Below are 16,584 nucleotides of genomic sequence, written 5' to 3' on the forward strand. Positions count from 1 at the left end.
GTAAGTTCTGATTGCTCCAGCAGTCTCAAGCAAGAGTCCTGCGGAATCCTGAACATGAGCCTACCTAAGACAGCTCCCCGTTGGTGCTAAAGAACCCCACACATCGGGGGACAGCAGCGCTCATGATTCTAGTGGAGGGAACGCACGCTGGGAATGGTTGCAATCTGCCAGACCTAACTTGTGGCCACCTCTCCGCTCCAGGAGCTAGACTCGCCTGGTCGTGGCTGCGGAGTATCCCCCCCTTGGGGGATCCGAAATGTGGTGCTGCTGCTTGGATCCCCCTGAGAGACGTGTGGTAGATCTAGAGGCCGCTGCAACTTCCTGGGCTATGGGCAGGCCCAGTGGAGGATGGTGCAGAGATGGGGCGAGCAACCTGCACGGCACTGCACTGAAGTGATGCATGGCTCCTAGAGACCAGTATCAGTGGTCCGCAGCCTGAGAGCATGGTTTACAGGACAAAAAAAAGTTGTGTGCGACAGAACCATCCGCTGACTCCGCAGAACAGACCAACCCAAATATAACCATCCGCTGACCCAACAAAACCAAAAAACAACTGACTCATCTCCCTGCTCTCATTTTTCAGCAAAGGTTCTCGAGAAGGCAATTAACCAGCAACTCACGAACACCTGGATCAATACAACCTCCTGGACCCATCTCAGTCTGGATTCTGAGCCTACCATAGCACTGAGATAGCCCTGATTGCAGCCACTGACGATATCTGATCCCTCTCAGACTATGGCTAAACAGCAGCCCTCATCCTCCTGGACCTATCAACTGCCTTCCACACTATCTCTCCTCACATCTTGACCTACAGACTCCACCACATCTGAAACCATGGAAATGCCCTCAAATAGATCACTTCATACCACATTGAAAAAACCCAGAGAATGTCTCCCACCATTCACCTCGGAACCCAAGAAGATCTGTGACATCCCCAAGGATCATCCCTCAGCCCCACCTTCTTTAACAAGTAGGTGACTCCCCTGGCCAATACATTCAGATCACACAGACTCAAAATCATCTCCTAAGCCGATGACACCCCGCTCATCTCCTTGTTGTCAAAAGACCCCTCCACCACCAGAGCCATCTTCCATAGATGTATGATGAAAGGGGCCAACTGGATGAAGGACAACTGACTCAAGCTGTACACGGACAAGACAGAAGTCCTCGTCTTTGGAAACACCTTGCCATGGAACAAAGCATGGTGGCCTGCCTAACTCTGCCCACCTCCTGCCCAAGAGACCAAGCCTTCAACCTCTGCATCATCTTGGACAGTAAGCTATCTATGAAGCAACAGGTAAATGCAGTGTCATCCGCCTGCTTCCCCACCCGGCGCATGGTCCTCAAGATCATCAGGTAGATCCCAGTCGACACCAAAAGGATCATGAACACAGGATCCCGTCACCAGCTGGCTGGACTATGGGAACACCTTCTACGTAGGAATCACCACACGCCTCCTTAACCGCATGCGCGCTAGCGGAATTCCGCTCGCACGCTGGGTTTTTTAAAAACGCAGTTTGCGTGACGAGCTGGGCTCGTCATCAGCGTGCGAGGAGGCTACGCGATGAAGAGCCCAGCTCGTCATCGGCGTCGAAGGCGTTAAACTACAGACAATACAAAACTCAGCGGCAAGACTCCTCCTCGACCTTCCCAGATGGACACACATCCACTCCACCTTAAGAAGCTACACTGGCTCCCATTCCAAAGGAGATGTAGTTCAAGATATTGACCCACGCATACAAGGGCCTTGACCAGCATGCATCATCAAACGCATAGCCTGCCTCTAACCAGACACCTACGGTCTGCCTCCCACTTCCTTCCAGGCACTCCTCTGATCCACCGAGCCAACAGCGGAGAACGCTCTTTCTCAATTATAGCAGCAAAGGCTTGGAACAACTGTCCCCTGCACCTCAAGACCACCCCATTGCTCCAGCAATTCAGGAAAGGACCCAAGACCTGGTTGTTTGCTGCTTGTACAGATCGCTACACAGCAGCTAGCAGCTCAAGTTCCTTGTTACCCTCACTGGTGATTTTCTGCACTTTCTAAGTAATTGATTGAGAAGGCCTATTGACTGGGGTGGCACTGGAGTAGCTAGAGAGGGGCAGGAGCGGGGAGACAGGCCCGGGGCTTGGAGAGACCACCTCGCCTCTTCAAACTCCCCTCTTTTAAAAAAGAGACTACCCGCTCACAGAGCGTACAGCAAAGTGTGGGTGACCGGGTAACGGGGCCCCGCTAGGCCGGCGCTGAGAGAGGAAGGAGGACTCTGTAAGGATTTTTGTGAGGATGGCGCAGACCGCATGATCGATCTGGCCCTCGTTCCCTGACGAGACAAAGGAACATGTCACAATGAGACAGTTGTTGGAACTGGCTGGGTGTAGATGGTTGATAATCCACCTAAACACACTGCTTTTGTGGCAAATGGGGTGAAGGGGGTGGCAACCTGGTACGCGCTCGGGACTGCCACGATTTGACGGTAACAGGCTGGAGAGAAGCTTGTGTCCAAGTTAAACACTTAATCCTGGTTCAAGCTCATACATTTTCATTACTTGCTTAGGACGTACATGACCTTCTGAAAGCTTACTAAAATATATCCGGAAACCCCAGTGGCAGGCGACCAAGACTCAGCAGATTTCTTGCACATCATTTTGGGATGCCTGTGCATAGTGGGCTTCTGGAGAGCGGTAGTACTGTACCTGATAAGAATCACATGGCTGGCACTCGAGGGATTCTTTAAACATTGCCTTTTGGGCATCATCCCAAGGATGCAGCAGACAAAGATGGAAGCCTGGATGTTTGCACTGGGAGTGGTGTTGGTGCAGCGTTTGATAATTATACATTGGGTGTTGGCAGAAACACTCAGTGGTGGCACAGTGGAAGAAGGATTTGATGGAATGGGCAATAGTAGATGAAATACACATTTGGTTTATGAGATGAGATGAGATGACACAGTTGAGGACGATTTAGAAACTTGGGGTGAGATGATTAACAGGATGAAAGAGCCCTCAGACGATGGACCCCCTTGAACCAGCAGTAGGGAGGCCGAAGGGAGGTCGGTGAAGAATGGGAAGGGGAACCCCTGTGCTAGAAATGGTGATAGGATTGCCCAATGTACTAAGGGAGGTGTGGAAAAGGGACGGAGTGTATTTTCTTGAATGGTGCGTTGCTCAATTGTTTATATTGTTTATGGTTGTTTATAAATGTAAAACATCAAATAAAGCTTTCTGAAAAAGAAATACATTATTATCGTTATTCGCCTTGAGACACCTTCCATGCATTTGTCCACAGAAGTCTAGTGGGCTGACTTGACAACCAACTTTTACACAATCCTCAAAAAAACAGCCTAATCATGTTGACTATTACGGCGGTAGGTAGGATCCTACCGACCCTAAGGGTTCCTGTATGAGGGTGCAAATACATAGTCCTCTCCCTGTTCCTTCAGAGATTTAAGACTAGGGAGAGATTGTTCTGAAACTGGCGAAAGTCCAACCACATGTCCTTTAAACGCCCATGTTCGCTCCACTCTGCAGTTAGTTTCTCCGCTGTCCAAAGACATTCCAGAATGCCCTCACCTCTCCACATGGCCCAGTGCTTAGCACAATTCTGATCTCCATTCTCCTCCAGTAGACTGCAGTCCTTTCCATATTCTGTTTCCTCAGAAATCCGAGTACTCCTATTCCACTCTCTTTCAATTTAAAATGCATTACATTTCTAATTGTTTTTCGTTTTGCACTAAACTGATCAAACCCTAACCTTCAACTTGGCTCCTAGTACAAGTTATGGAGCTGTGACCATGGTATCTCGACATCACAAGTGGTTGGTGTGAGAAGTTGGCCTGATATGTGATGTCCACTATTCTAGTGGGCACCCTGTATCAGTCCAAACAACCCTTATGGTGATAGTTGTAAAGTCAACCTTATAGACCAGCTATCCTAGTGGTAGCATGGACAAATCAGTCTTAGGCTAATACTTCAGAGAGCATGTGAAGCAAATTGTTTTACCAATAATAACTTCTTGAATACCAAATGAAAGGACACCACACACGATATATATCCAATATATATGTATTTATTGCTAACACAACCCCTCTGCACTCTTTATGAGGTCAGAGTTTGAGATACAGCACAAGTGACTCAATAAGCATACTATAAGTTGCACAAATACAATTCTGCCCTAGGGGCCTCACGAACCATATACTAAGTAAGTGGTATAAGAACCACTTCAGAACCGGTGATTAGGCCTAGGGAATCGCTGGGACTACACTGAACAACCACAGGTTAGGAAGTAGGAGTCTCACAGGATGCGTGTGCAGTGTCTAAACACACACACGAGTTCTCATAGACTTTCAATGGGAACGTAAGGCTTGTAAAGTAGTTGATTTCGGACACTTCCGGGTGGACCACGGGAAAAACTATCCAAGTAGGACACTTGGATAGTTATTACCCACGGGAGCACCGGAGTACTCGAGTTACCTCACCCAGGGAAGCCGAGTGCATAGGTGTAAAGTTGTGTCTGGTTTCGTCGTCGAATCCTATGGAGAGCTGCAAGAAGATGCTGCAGGCGACCAGGAGGAAGATGTCCGGATGGATCCAAGGGTTGATCGAAGAAGTGAAGAACCTGAAAGCAGAGGGGACAGAGTCTGGGTCACTAGTCAGTGACAAGGAAGGAAACAGCCGATGTCGAGCTGCAAACAGGTGAAGAAGTGAAGCTTGTCTCTGCAGCCACGTGGACCAGAAGACGACCAGTAGCTGGATACGGACTGTCCCACGAAGGCTCTCGCTGTTGGCGGTGTCGGCTTCCTGATTGGAGTCAACAAGCCTTGGCAAAGGTAACCCACGCAGGAAGTGAAGATCGGCTTCTTGTACAGACCAGCAAGGTCTGTGGAGCTTCCCCTTTACAGGAAAGCAAGAGCAAGCCCAGAGCAACCAGGCAAGCAGCGTTGATTCTAAATGGTGTCTTCAAGATGGCCACTAGCCAACGGGCTAGCCAAGCGCACAGACGCGTCGAGGAGAAATGCAAGAGCAGGCCCCACGTGGCACTGGAGGAGTGTGCAGGGCGGAGCTTCGGTGCACTTACGGCTCGGGGTTGGGGCTTCTCAATCCCCAATGCACAACTTCGAGGACGCCTCAGAAGCTGCACAGTTTAGCAAAGAGCAAAATGACCAGGTGTCCGGTCCCACGTCTCTCGTGTCCGCCACGGGTCTCCGCTTTGCTGGAGGTGTGGGTCGGGGTCTGAGAAGTCTGGAAGTACAGTCCTGTGAAGCAGAGTAGTCTGGATCCTTCAGGAGCGTCGACAAAGCAAACCGGCAATTCACTAGTTGATGCTTTTTTGTACAGGGTGGTCACTCCTTGACCACAAGGGAGATTCTTCAGTCTTCTAGTTGCAGTAGAATGTCGAAGGTGCTGAGTTTCGTTTCAGAGTTTCAGTTCAGGATAATCTAAAGTCTCTATACTCAGCTCCTAACTTTATACTGATTAAAGGGGCTGTATTACCTGCTAGGTCCCTCCTATGGGTGGAACCTGGGAAGGGGGTGGTTACACCCCTTTCCCTTTGTCCAGTTTCGCGCCAGAGCTGGGGCTGGAGTGCCCCAGCAACTGTTTTGAACCGGGCTATGCATGGAGCACCTTGTGTGCCCCAGGCAGTGTCTCATTTGATTCAACCTACCCTGCCCCAATACACTATAGCCTGTCTGGGGAGGTGCTAGCACCTCCCAAGGCAGAAAATCTATTGTCTAGGCCTCCTCGCTGGAAGGGCTCCCAGCTGCAGGAGGTCAGACTTGTGTTTGTGGCAGCAGCATCCATTTTGTGATGCTGAGGCTCTGTTTAACTTTAACCGGGTTAAACTACAACTACGTGTATTCTCCTTCTAGAAGGGTGGAATGCTACCCCCGTCGCCAGAACTGGCGAGGGGGTAATAGTCCAAAGCGTATTATACCTTACACAACATGTTTTGATAAAGCCAAACCAAAGTTAGCATTAACCGCGAGGATTATAATGCACTTAACAGTATATGGTATGGCTATATCATAGAACAGCTATAAGGACATGGTTCCGAAAGCTGCAGACAGGCTCAGCTCATGCTAGAGCACCGTCTCACATAAAACCAAGCACTCTGCCTTCAGGATTTTCAAGGCCTGCCATAGGAGTGACTTATAGGTGTATATGTGTCTATATATAATGGTAGGTATAGGAATACTATACCTAAGCAAGGGGTGATTACATGACCTTGCCCCAGCTGAGTGATCAGCCAGTTGTGTCAGTTTGGATGGCCAGTCAGGGGTGGCATAATACATGCTGCAGCCCCTGGTAGGCCTTGGATGCACCTATGCCCTGGGTACCTATGGTACACTATACAGGGGCTCATAAGGTGACCCAATATCCAATTGGAGATGTACCTAAAGTACATGACTTTCATCACTCCTTAAGACCTTCCCTTCTTGAGTTCTTTGTTATCAGTTTACCAGCGCTGGGACGCTTTAGGGCAGCCATGCGCTTTATAAACCCAATTCCATTTCATTTCATTTCATTCATTTCATTTCATTCACATGGAATCCATTTTACAGTGAGAGCAGATAGCCTGGGGCCCTGATTAGCAGGATCCCAGACCAACTAAGTCGAAAACCAGCTAAACACTAGGCAAAAAGTTGGGTCTGGCAGTGTTTTGTTTTCTGAACTTTATCTACTTGCTGTGGACCTAGGCAGAATCAGGATGACTCACTGTGGTGTTGACCATAAGCCCTCAGTGCCCATTTTAGATTGCTAGTGAATTCTGATGTATGTCGAGAGAGCTCGTGAAAAATAATAAAGTGAGAAACAAAAGCTGAATTCAATATGAAGACATAGGGCGGTCACTGATGATTGATACTGGATCTGTAATTCTGATGTTTCCAGGGTCTTTTTGTGTTGCCAATGTATCAAGGTAAAGATATTGTCCCTGACACTCATTGACTTAATTTTTAGGTCTCGCCTTTACCATTCCACAGGAATGGGAAATGGGGAGAATTAAAGTCGGCAAAATCCACTTCAAACCACGGGCTTTCAGCCGCGGTTTTCTTTAAGTTCACGTGAATCACGTGATTAAACATGCACGCGCGTCGGCAGCATTTCTCTTGCAGGCTCGCAAAAGGCTCTCCTCCCTCCCCACATCAAAGGCATCAATCACCCTCCCACAGGCTTCCCCAGCGCTGCCCCGCCCCCTGCTTCACAGCCAGGCCATCTGTTCCCTGCCAGACCTCACACCTCCGTCACAGCATGCCTGTGTACTTCAAAGGCTTATCACTTCACGCCGCAGGCCGTGCAACCAGAGCACTTCAGTTGGTGGGCAGCCCCCCTCCCAGCACTGCCTTGTTACTCTCGGCAGCCGTAAGTCCCTAAACACTTTTTATATTTAATTAGCAGCAGCAGCATTTCTCCTGCACCAGGCCACATCAAAGGCTCTGTGCCACTTTCACCCACACAGCAACACTTACAGACACGCAACGCCACTCACACCCACGCAAGCCCACTATCATCCACGCAACACCACATTCACCCACGCAACCCCACTCACTCACTCACTCGCTCACTCACGCAAAGCCACTCACACCCACGCAGTGCCACTTTCACCCACACAGCACCACTTTCAGACACGCAACGCCACTCACACCCACGCAAGCCCACTATCACCCACGCAATGCCACACTCACCCAAGCAACGCCACTCACCCAAGCAACACCACTCACCCACGCAACGCCACTCACCCACGCAACGCCACTCACCCACGCAACGCCACTCACCCCCACGCAAGCCCACTATCACCCACGCAATGCCACACACCCACGCAACGCCACTCACCCACGCAACGCCACTCACCCAAGCAACGCCACTCACCCAAGCAACGCCACTCACCCAAGCAACGCCACTCACCCAAGCAACACCACTCACCCAAGCAACACCACTCACCCAAGCAACACCACTCACCCAAGCAACACCACTCACCCAAGCAACACCACTCACCCAAGCAACACCACTCACACATGCAACACAACTCACCTACGCAACGCCACTCATCCACGCAACGCCACTCATCCACGCAACGCCGCTCACCCACGCAACGCCGCTCACCCACGCAACGCCGCTCACCCACGCAACGCCGCTCACCCACGCAACGCCGCTCACCCACGCAACGCCGCTCACCCACGCAACGCCGCTCACCCACGCAACGCCGCTCACCCCCACGCAACGCCGCTCACCCCCACGCAACGCCGCTCACCCCCACGCAACGCCGCTCACCCCCACGCAACGCCGCTCACTCCCACGCAACGCCGCTCACTCCCACGCAACGCCGCTCACCCCCACGCAACGCCACTTTCACCCACGCAACGCCACTTTCACCCACGCAACGCCACTTTCACCCACGCAACGCCACTTTCACCCACGCAACGCCACTTTCACCCACGCAACGCCACTTTCACCCACGCAACGCCACTTTCACCCACGCAACGCCACTTTCACCCACGCAACGCCACTTTCACCCACGCAACGCCACTTTCACCCACGCAACGCCACTTTCACCCACGCAACGCCACTCACCCACGCAACGCCGCTCACCCACGCAACGCCGCTCATCCACGCAACGCCACTCATCCACGCAACGCCGCTCACCCACGCAACGCCGCTCACCCACGCAACGCCGCTCACCCACGCAACGCCGCTCACCCACGCAACGCCGCTCACCCCCACGCAACGCCGCTCACCCCCACGCAACGCCGCTCACCCCCACGCAACGCCGCTCACCCCCACGCAACGCCGCTCACCCCCACGCAACGCCGCTCACCCCCACGCAACGCCGCTCACCCCCACGCAACGCCGCTCACCCCCACGCAACGCGGTTCACCCACGCAACGCCGCTCACCCACGCAACGCCACTTTCACCCACGCAACGCCACTTTCACCCACGCAACGCCACTTTCACCCACGCAACGCCACTTTCACCCACGCAACGCCACTTTCACCCACGCAACGCCACTTTCACCCACGCAACGCCACTTTCACCCACGCAACGCCACTTTCACCCACGCAACGCCGCTCACCCACGCAACGCCGCTCACCCACGCAACGCCACTTTCACCCACGCAAGGCCTCTTTCACCCACGCAACGCCGCTCACCCACGCAACGCCGCTCACCCACGCAACGCCACTTTCACCCACGCAACGCCACTTTCACCCACGCAACGCCACTTTCACCCACGCAACGCCACTTTCACCCACGCAACGCCACTTTCACCCACGCAACGCCCCTTTCACCCACGCAACGCCCCTTTCACCCACGCAACGCCCCTTTCACCCACGCAACGCCCCTTTCACCCACGCAACGCCCCTTTCACCCACGCAACGCCCCTTTCACCCACGCAACGCCCCTTTCACCCACGCAACGCCCCTTTCACCCACGCAACGCCCCTTTCACCCGCGCAACGCCCCTTTCACCCGCGCAACGCCCCTTTCACCCGCGCAACGCCCCTTTCACCCGCGCAACGCCCCTTTCACCCGCGCAACGCCACTTTCACCCGGGCAACGCCACTTTCACCCGGGCAACGCCACTTTCACCCGGGCAACGCCACTTTCACCCGGGCAACGCCACTTTCACCCGGGCAACGCCACTTTCACCCGGGCAACGCCACTTTCACCCGGGCAACGCCACTTTCACCCGGGCAACGCCACTTTCACCCGGGCAACGCCACTTTCACCCGGGCAACGCCACTTTCACCCGGGCAACGCCACTTTCACCCGGGCAACGCCACTTTCACCCGGGCAACGCCACTTTCACCCGGGCAACGCCACTTTCACCCGCGCAACGCCACTTTCACCCGCGCAACGCCACTTTCACCCGCGCAACGCCACTTTCACCCGCGCAACGCCACTTTCACCCGCGCAACGCCACTTTCACCCGCGCAACGCCACTTTCACCCGCGCAACGCCACTTTCACCCGCGCAACGCCACTTTCACCCGCGCAACGCCACTTTCACCCGCGCAACGCCACTTTCACCCGCGCAACGCCACTTTCACCCGCGCAACGCCACTTTCACCCGCGCAACGCCACTTTCACCCGCGCAACGCCACTTTCACCCGCGCAACGCCACTTTCACCCGCGCAACGCCACTTTCACCCGCGCAACGCCACTTTCACCCGCGCAACGCCACTTTCACCCGCGCAACGCCACTTTCACCCGCGCAACGCCACTTTCACCCGCGCAACGCCACTTTCACCCGCGCAACGCCACTTTCACCCGCGCAACGCCACTTTCACCCGCGCAACGCCACTTTCACCCGCGCAACGCCACTTTCACCCGCGCAACGCCACTTTCACCCGCGCAACGCCACTTTCACCCGCGCAACGCCACTTTCACCCGCGCAACGCCACTTTCACCCGCGCAACGCCACTTTCACCCGCGCAACGCCACTTTCACCCGCGCAACGCCACTTTCACCCGCGCAACGCCACTTTCACCCGCGCAACGCCACTTTCACCCGCGCAACGCCACTTTCACCCGCGCAACGCCACTTTCACCCGCGCAACGCCACTTTCACCCGCGCAACGCCACTTTCACCCGCGCAACGCCACTTTCACCCGCGCAACGCCACTTTCACCCGCGCAACGCCACTTACACCCGCGCAACGCCACTTACACCCACACTGTGCAGTGCACAATAGGTCTTGCAGTAGGAAAGTTGGAGCTATTGGTTTTGTAGATGACAAAGCCCTTTATGTTTTTAAAATGAAAAGAAAAATAAAAGGCATTGTTATTTGCAATTGTAATAGCTCCAACTTTCCTACTGCGAGACCTATTGGCAACGCCAGTGCTTGTTTGTATTGTGAGCTCACTACTCAAGTTCTGTCTTAACTGCAACCAAAATGTAGCTCTTAATGTCTCATAAGAGATCATAAGTTGGAGGATTGTTATACAGGTTCACGTTTCAAACCAAAAACTGTCATATATTGTATTAATACATTGTTGATGTCCTGAGCAATAATGGGCAAGTTGGGTGTGAGAAATCTCACAACACAGAAGAAAAATATTAATCTGTGGAGAGTATCTTCTTTTCAGAGAAGGATGAGGTAGCAACTTTTGAGGATAGTCTAGGGAAACACCACTTCAGTGGTTTTCTCCTATAATGTCGAGGCAAATGGAACAACTCACCAAAGGTGGTAAGACATAAAGTTGACATCCAAACGACTTCCAGAGCCCTTCAGAAGAGAGGGCTGTCTAGTCTACAGATAAACAGCAGAAGCCAAGATCTTAAAGCAAATACATGGATAGAGTGGGCCGCATGAGCACTCTCCACCCGTAGGAATGTGTCAGTCAAATGAGTGGTTGAAATATCCAATTTTCTCGGTCCAAGGAGAAGGCAACTGGAAAGGATTTGCCAAAAGGTATTAATTCAATTTGAGTTGATGGTCAATCTCAAATAGAGTGAGTGTTTTGACATTGAAGGGTAAATATGAAAAACCCACAAAACCTTCTGATGTCATTGATGACGAGATGAAAAAAGCTCTTAACGTTGAGAGAGCCTGCCTTATCAAAAAAAATCTTTTCAGAAGGCCATTGCTGCACCAAAGAATGCTAAAATCAGTAGGCATCAAAAGAAAAGGTATGATGGTCAAGCCAGTGGATGCCACCCGGGCACAAAGAACAGAGTATGATCTGCACATCTAATTCTAGAACTAGGTCACTCCTTGATCAGACCAAAAGCTCATTGGACTGCCTGAAATGCGTATGGGCAACCAATATAAACTGTCGAAAGATGACGAAGATTGGTGTTTTATATTAACTGCTGCTATGAAGAGGTCTAGAAAAGCAAACTTTAAAAGTAAAATACTTTAACTGCTTACACAGAACCCACTTAACCCACAAGGGATGATCTGCCCTCTGAGTAAGGCACAGTGCCCTAAATGGGGGAGGGGTTAGAAGATGCCGGCATATCGTTTAGAGCTGTACAGAGATAGTAAACTACTGGGAGAAAAATAACAAGCTAAATTAATGACCCATCAGATATATCAATCACCTGAAGCCTACTTTCTGGGATCTTTTCCATGCTACAAGTGTAAAAAAAATTCTCCGGCATGTTTCTAGACCTGACATTAGTGCTGGCAAAATGGCAATGAGTTGGAAAGTGAAAGACGAACCCAGAGTGTCTTAGTGGCAACGAGAAGTATTAAAATGGTCTACATGGGGAGGTATACTTTTGCATATGCCGGCCAAGAGAGGTGCACATTGCAAATAGGTAGGGGAGGCAGGCAATAATATAGTAATTTGGAGTCTTATTCCATTTCAAATATAGGAAACCATTCTTCCAGGCTGGCAGAATGGTTTCCTATATTTGAACTGAAATAAAATAGATTCTAATTATACTATAAAGCCTGAATGTCTTGAACTCTAGATTGACTTCATCGTGTTGTGTGCTGGCTCTATACATTAGCAGGTATCTAGTTTGTATGTGGGGCCAGATGGGTTTGCCCACAATCTAGGATGTGCTGACATCCCCAATTAATAAGCCATTCTAGTGTAGCGTTATCCCCGGATTCCTTCCTCTCCGTTACTCTGACAAGACACGTGTGAAAAAGGCAGACTTTGCCCAAGTGTCTGTATTTAGATATGAGGGAACCAGTGCAAATCAACTGGACCGTTAAGCCATACCTATGGGTGAGGGAACACAGTACAGTAGGCCTTGCTTAGTGGGCCCACAGGGATCACCAGCAAGTACAACATCACACATCCTCAATGACCCCGGCCCTTATACCATGAACTCGATAGGAAGAGACATTCACATTTCTACAACTCAATGATGGTTGGTGTCTTTAAGCCACCCCTGAGACCCAAGTTCTAGTTATTTACCATTTTGCCATTTTCTTTATTATGTTGCAGTTGTTTCAACACAAGACTAATTGAGTTGCATCACCTTGGAAAAAAAAAAGGCGATGTTACAATCTAGTTGGTGTAATATTTATGACAGTTGTAAAAAAATTATCGGGTGCATAACAATTGTAGTATTTTATTATTGCCATAAAACAATGAAATCTGTGGATAAAAACACCAGGCATTAAGAGAAGACAAAACATATCAAACTAATGGAAAGTTTGGGTGTTGGAGAATACAGGTAGAGAGAACTACCACACTTGCAACTGGGCAATGAAGATGGAGACCCCACTTAAAACATACAGGAAGAAGAGCAGAGGGCACGGTAAGAGGTTAATGTCCACTCTGTCAGAGAGCAGGTAAAGATGCTGCACCCTTCCTGTCTGTCCCCTCTAGATGATATTTCCATGTGTCGCAGAGTAGTAAATAGAGATAGCATTTGGATTTCACATGGCAGTGTAGCAAGAGGAATGTTGTTTCATGCAGAATGGTTGCAGAAAAAAACTATGATTTCCCTATGTTAACAAATATTTTGAAACACTGTAGAGAGGGTTTTCTAAACAAGCTAACTTAAAGGTGTTTGCTCCGCTCATAGTGAAAAATATTGTAACCATTCCTGCATGATCCACATTACATAAAGACTCATGTGGAGCCAGACTACATTATAGTTTTAACAGCAAGCAAGGCAGCACAAAACATTTCTGCATCCAGATAAAGATAGTAAATTCCCGTAAAATGTGCAGAGTAAAAAAGATATAGCTTCTACTATTTAGTGGCAAATAGCTAACTTACGCAGTATTCTATAGGTATGTACATAAGTAATGGTACGATATGGAGGTTTTAATAAAACACCTGCTTGAGGAATATCAAAAGATTGCTAAATCTGTAGTGGAAGAAAGTGAAACTATACTCAGTTGTTGCTTAAAATCAGCATTAGACTCTGCAAATATCCATAGCAGACATTTAACAAGTGGGGTTGTTTTTTTTGCGTTAACAGAGTGTCTGGTTGCCACTAGAATTTTCTCTGGAAAGTGTTGCAGGCCATTGATGAAGAATGACACCCACAGGAGTGTGTGAGGCCTAGCTTCAAATTTAGTAAACATTAGTGTTCGAGGCATATGAGCTGCAGATTGCACACTGTGCATAGATCGCCACCTAGTGTTGGGCCCGGATGTTTGCAGTTTGTTGTTGTCCTGAAAAGTTGTTTGGAAGTCACGAGGTAGATGACTCCTCCTTTGGACCACATTGCGCATGGGCATCGGCTCCATCCCCAGATTGGTTTTTTCCGCCATCGGGCTCTGATGTGTTTCCTGCGCTCTGGTTTGGAACCGATTTTCCTTCGGCGCGCAATCCTCACCCAGTTTGACGGTATTGTTTCGATTGCGCTACACATCGACGCGATTTTCTACCACTTCGAAGTCTTCGATTCCGGTCGTCGACGAAGGCCTTTGGGCCTACCTAGGCCTTACTTTCTAGCTCATGGAAAGGACGCCATTCAAGAAGTGTCCTCAATGTGGGTCGAAGTTTCCCCACACCGACCTACATGAGGTGTGCAACCTTTGCCTTTCACCGGAGCACGAGGCCAAAGACTGTTCGGCGTGTGCATCATTCCGCTCCAAGGAAACCATTCAGGACCGACTAGCCTGGAGAACTATGGCTCGCTCGTCAGCTTCGATTCCCGGCGATATCTTCGAAGAGGGCGTCGACGTGCCAGAACACCAGCACGCCGAAGAGAGTATCGGATCCTCAGATGCCAAAGACTCCGACGTCGAGGACATCACTCCAGCTCAACGGGTCGTAAGTAAGACCGTCGACCCCAACCCTTCCTCGACAACCTCAAAAAAGGCTTCGGTCACACCCTCCCCTTCGGGCGCGGGTGCACACCGAGACACTGCCTCCCACGCCCCGCTTTCGGGCCCGGCAAAGAAGCCCATTAAGCCTTCAGGCGGCTCTGGCCCGAGCCAGCCTGTTCCCGGTGCCAATCCTATACCGACACCGAAGAAGAAGTCATCTTCCTCTACCTCGCTGACCGTTGCTCCGACACCTAAGCACACGGCGCCAAAGACTGGCAGCGGCTCATCGATGCTGAAACTGCACTCAGAGACGAGTAAAAAAACGCCTAAAGCGCCAGATTCACACGCGTCAGAGCTGAAAAAACACCCAGAACCGAAAAAACAGGTTCCGGTAAAAGACATTTCAAAAGGGCACACTCCTAAGCCAGAAGACCCGACACCAGCTATCGACTCTGTGCCGAAAAAACCTACGGAGCCGAAAACTTCGACGCCAAAGGATTTGCCCTACTCGGAAGAACTTTTTACACCGGATCCCAATCGGAAAACTCTTGTAAAGGATCCTAAAACCGGACAATTGACTCTCAGCTCCAAGAAGAGACCACCTGAGGTGCCATCACCTCCTCCCCCTCCAAAGAAGAGACACATTGCAACCTCTCCATTAAGGGTCCCTTCTCCACCACCTCCCCATATTGTTCCTCCTCCTACACCTCCTCCACCACATCATTTACCTACACCATCTACTAATCCAGATGATGTAGACACAGATTCTGATGACACAGGTGGGGGTGCATACGACCCACCAGGGACCAATAGTCCCCCTCAGTCACTTAATTCATGGGATGATTACAACACCCTTGATGTGCCTTACGTCCCACGAGATTATGTATACCCTTCCAGACCTTCCCCACCAGAGGACACTATAGGTTTTCGCCTACTAGTCCAAAGAGCTGCACAATATCATGGCTGGACTTACACACCGATGCAGTGGAGGAAGATTTCCTATTAGACACTTTAGATAACCCACAAAGGTTTACTGCCATTTTGCCAATGCTTAAGGGTGTCATCAAGCACTCAAACGAGGTTTTTAAGGATCCTGTCAGGGCTAGGGTCCTCAATCCTCGCATTGAGAAAAAATATAAAGCTGTCCCTGCAGATCCAGTTTATATTAAAGGTCCAGCACAATAAGATTCTCTAGTAATTCCCAGACATCAGGTGAGGCCTCACCACCAGACAAAGGATCTAAGCTCCTTGACGCCTCCGGCAAGCGAGCAGCGGCACAAGCAGCTAACATCTGGCGCTTTGCCAACACCCCAGCGTTGCTGGCAAGATATGACAGGGCACATTACAATGAACTAGAGTCCATAATGCAGCACCTACCAGACAAATACAAAAACAGGGCTAATGAACTTATACCGGAAGGTAAAACTATTACTAATACTTCCATTCGTTGTGCCCTAGATGCTGCAGATACCACCTCAAGGGCAATCAATACCAGCACCCTACTACGTAGACATGCCTGGCTATGTATTTCAGGTTTTAAACCTGAGGTACAAAACTCCATCCTTAATCAGGCGTTTGATAAGACACATTTATTTGGCCCAAATGTTGACGTGTCTTTAGAAAAAATGAAAAAAGACACTGATACAGCAAAATCTATGGGAGCCTTGCAGCAGCAAGCTCCCAGACGTTCCTTTCGTCTCATCATACAGAGGCAACACAAGAGGCTACTCTTCAGAAAGTCCCTCCACTTCCTACAAAACCCCTGGTCAATCCACATTCACTAAGGGCTGCCAGAGAAGGCGTTACAGGGGTAACAACAACAAAGGCAGAGGCAAAAACAACAACTCCTGCTGTGCCTCTACCCCTACCCAATGACTTTCCTCCCCTTCCCCCCCAACATTCC

General features: G+C 50.5%; 1 protein-coding gene across 2 annotated transcripts in view; it reads left to right on the top strand.

Moving 5' to 3' along the window:
- The window catches only part of LOC147698808 (E3 ubiquitin-protein ligase TTC3-like), a 1,930,429-nt gene that overhangs the window by 118,897 nt on the left and 1,794,948 nt on the right, over positions 1-16,584 (top strand). The gene's annotated exons all lie outside the window — the stretch shown is intronic.

The sequence above is a fragment of the Lissotriton vulgaris genome, chromosome 8, assembly GCF_964263255.1.
Source record: "Lissotriton vulgaris chromosome 8, aLisVul1.2, whole genome shotgun sequence".
Taxonomy (NCBI): domain Eukaryota; kingdom Metazoa; phylum Chordata; class Amphibia; order Caudata; family Salamandridae; genus Lissotriton; species Lissotriton vulgaris.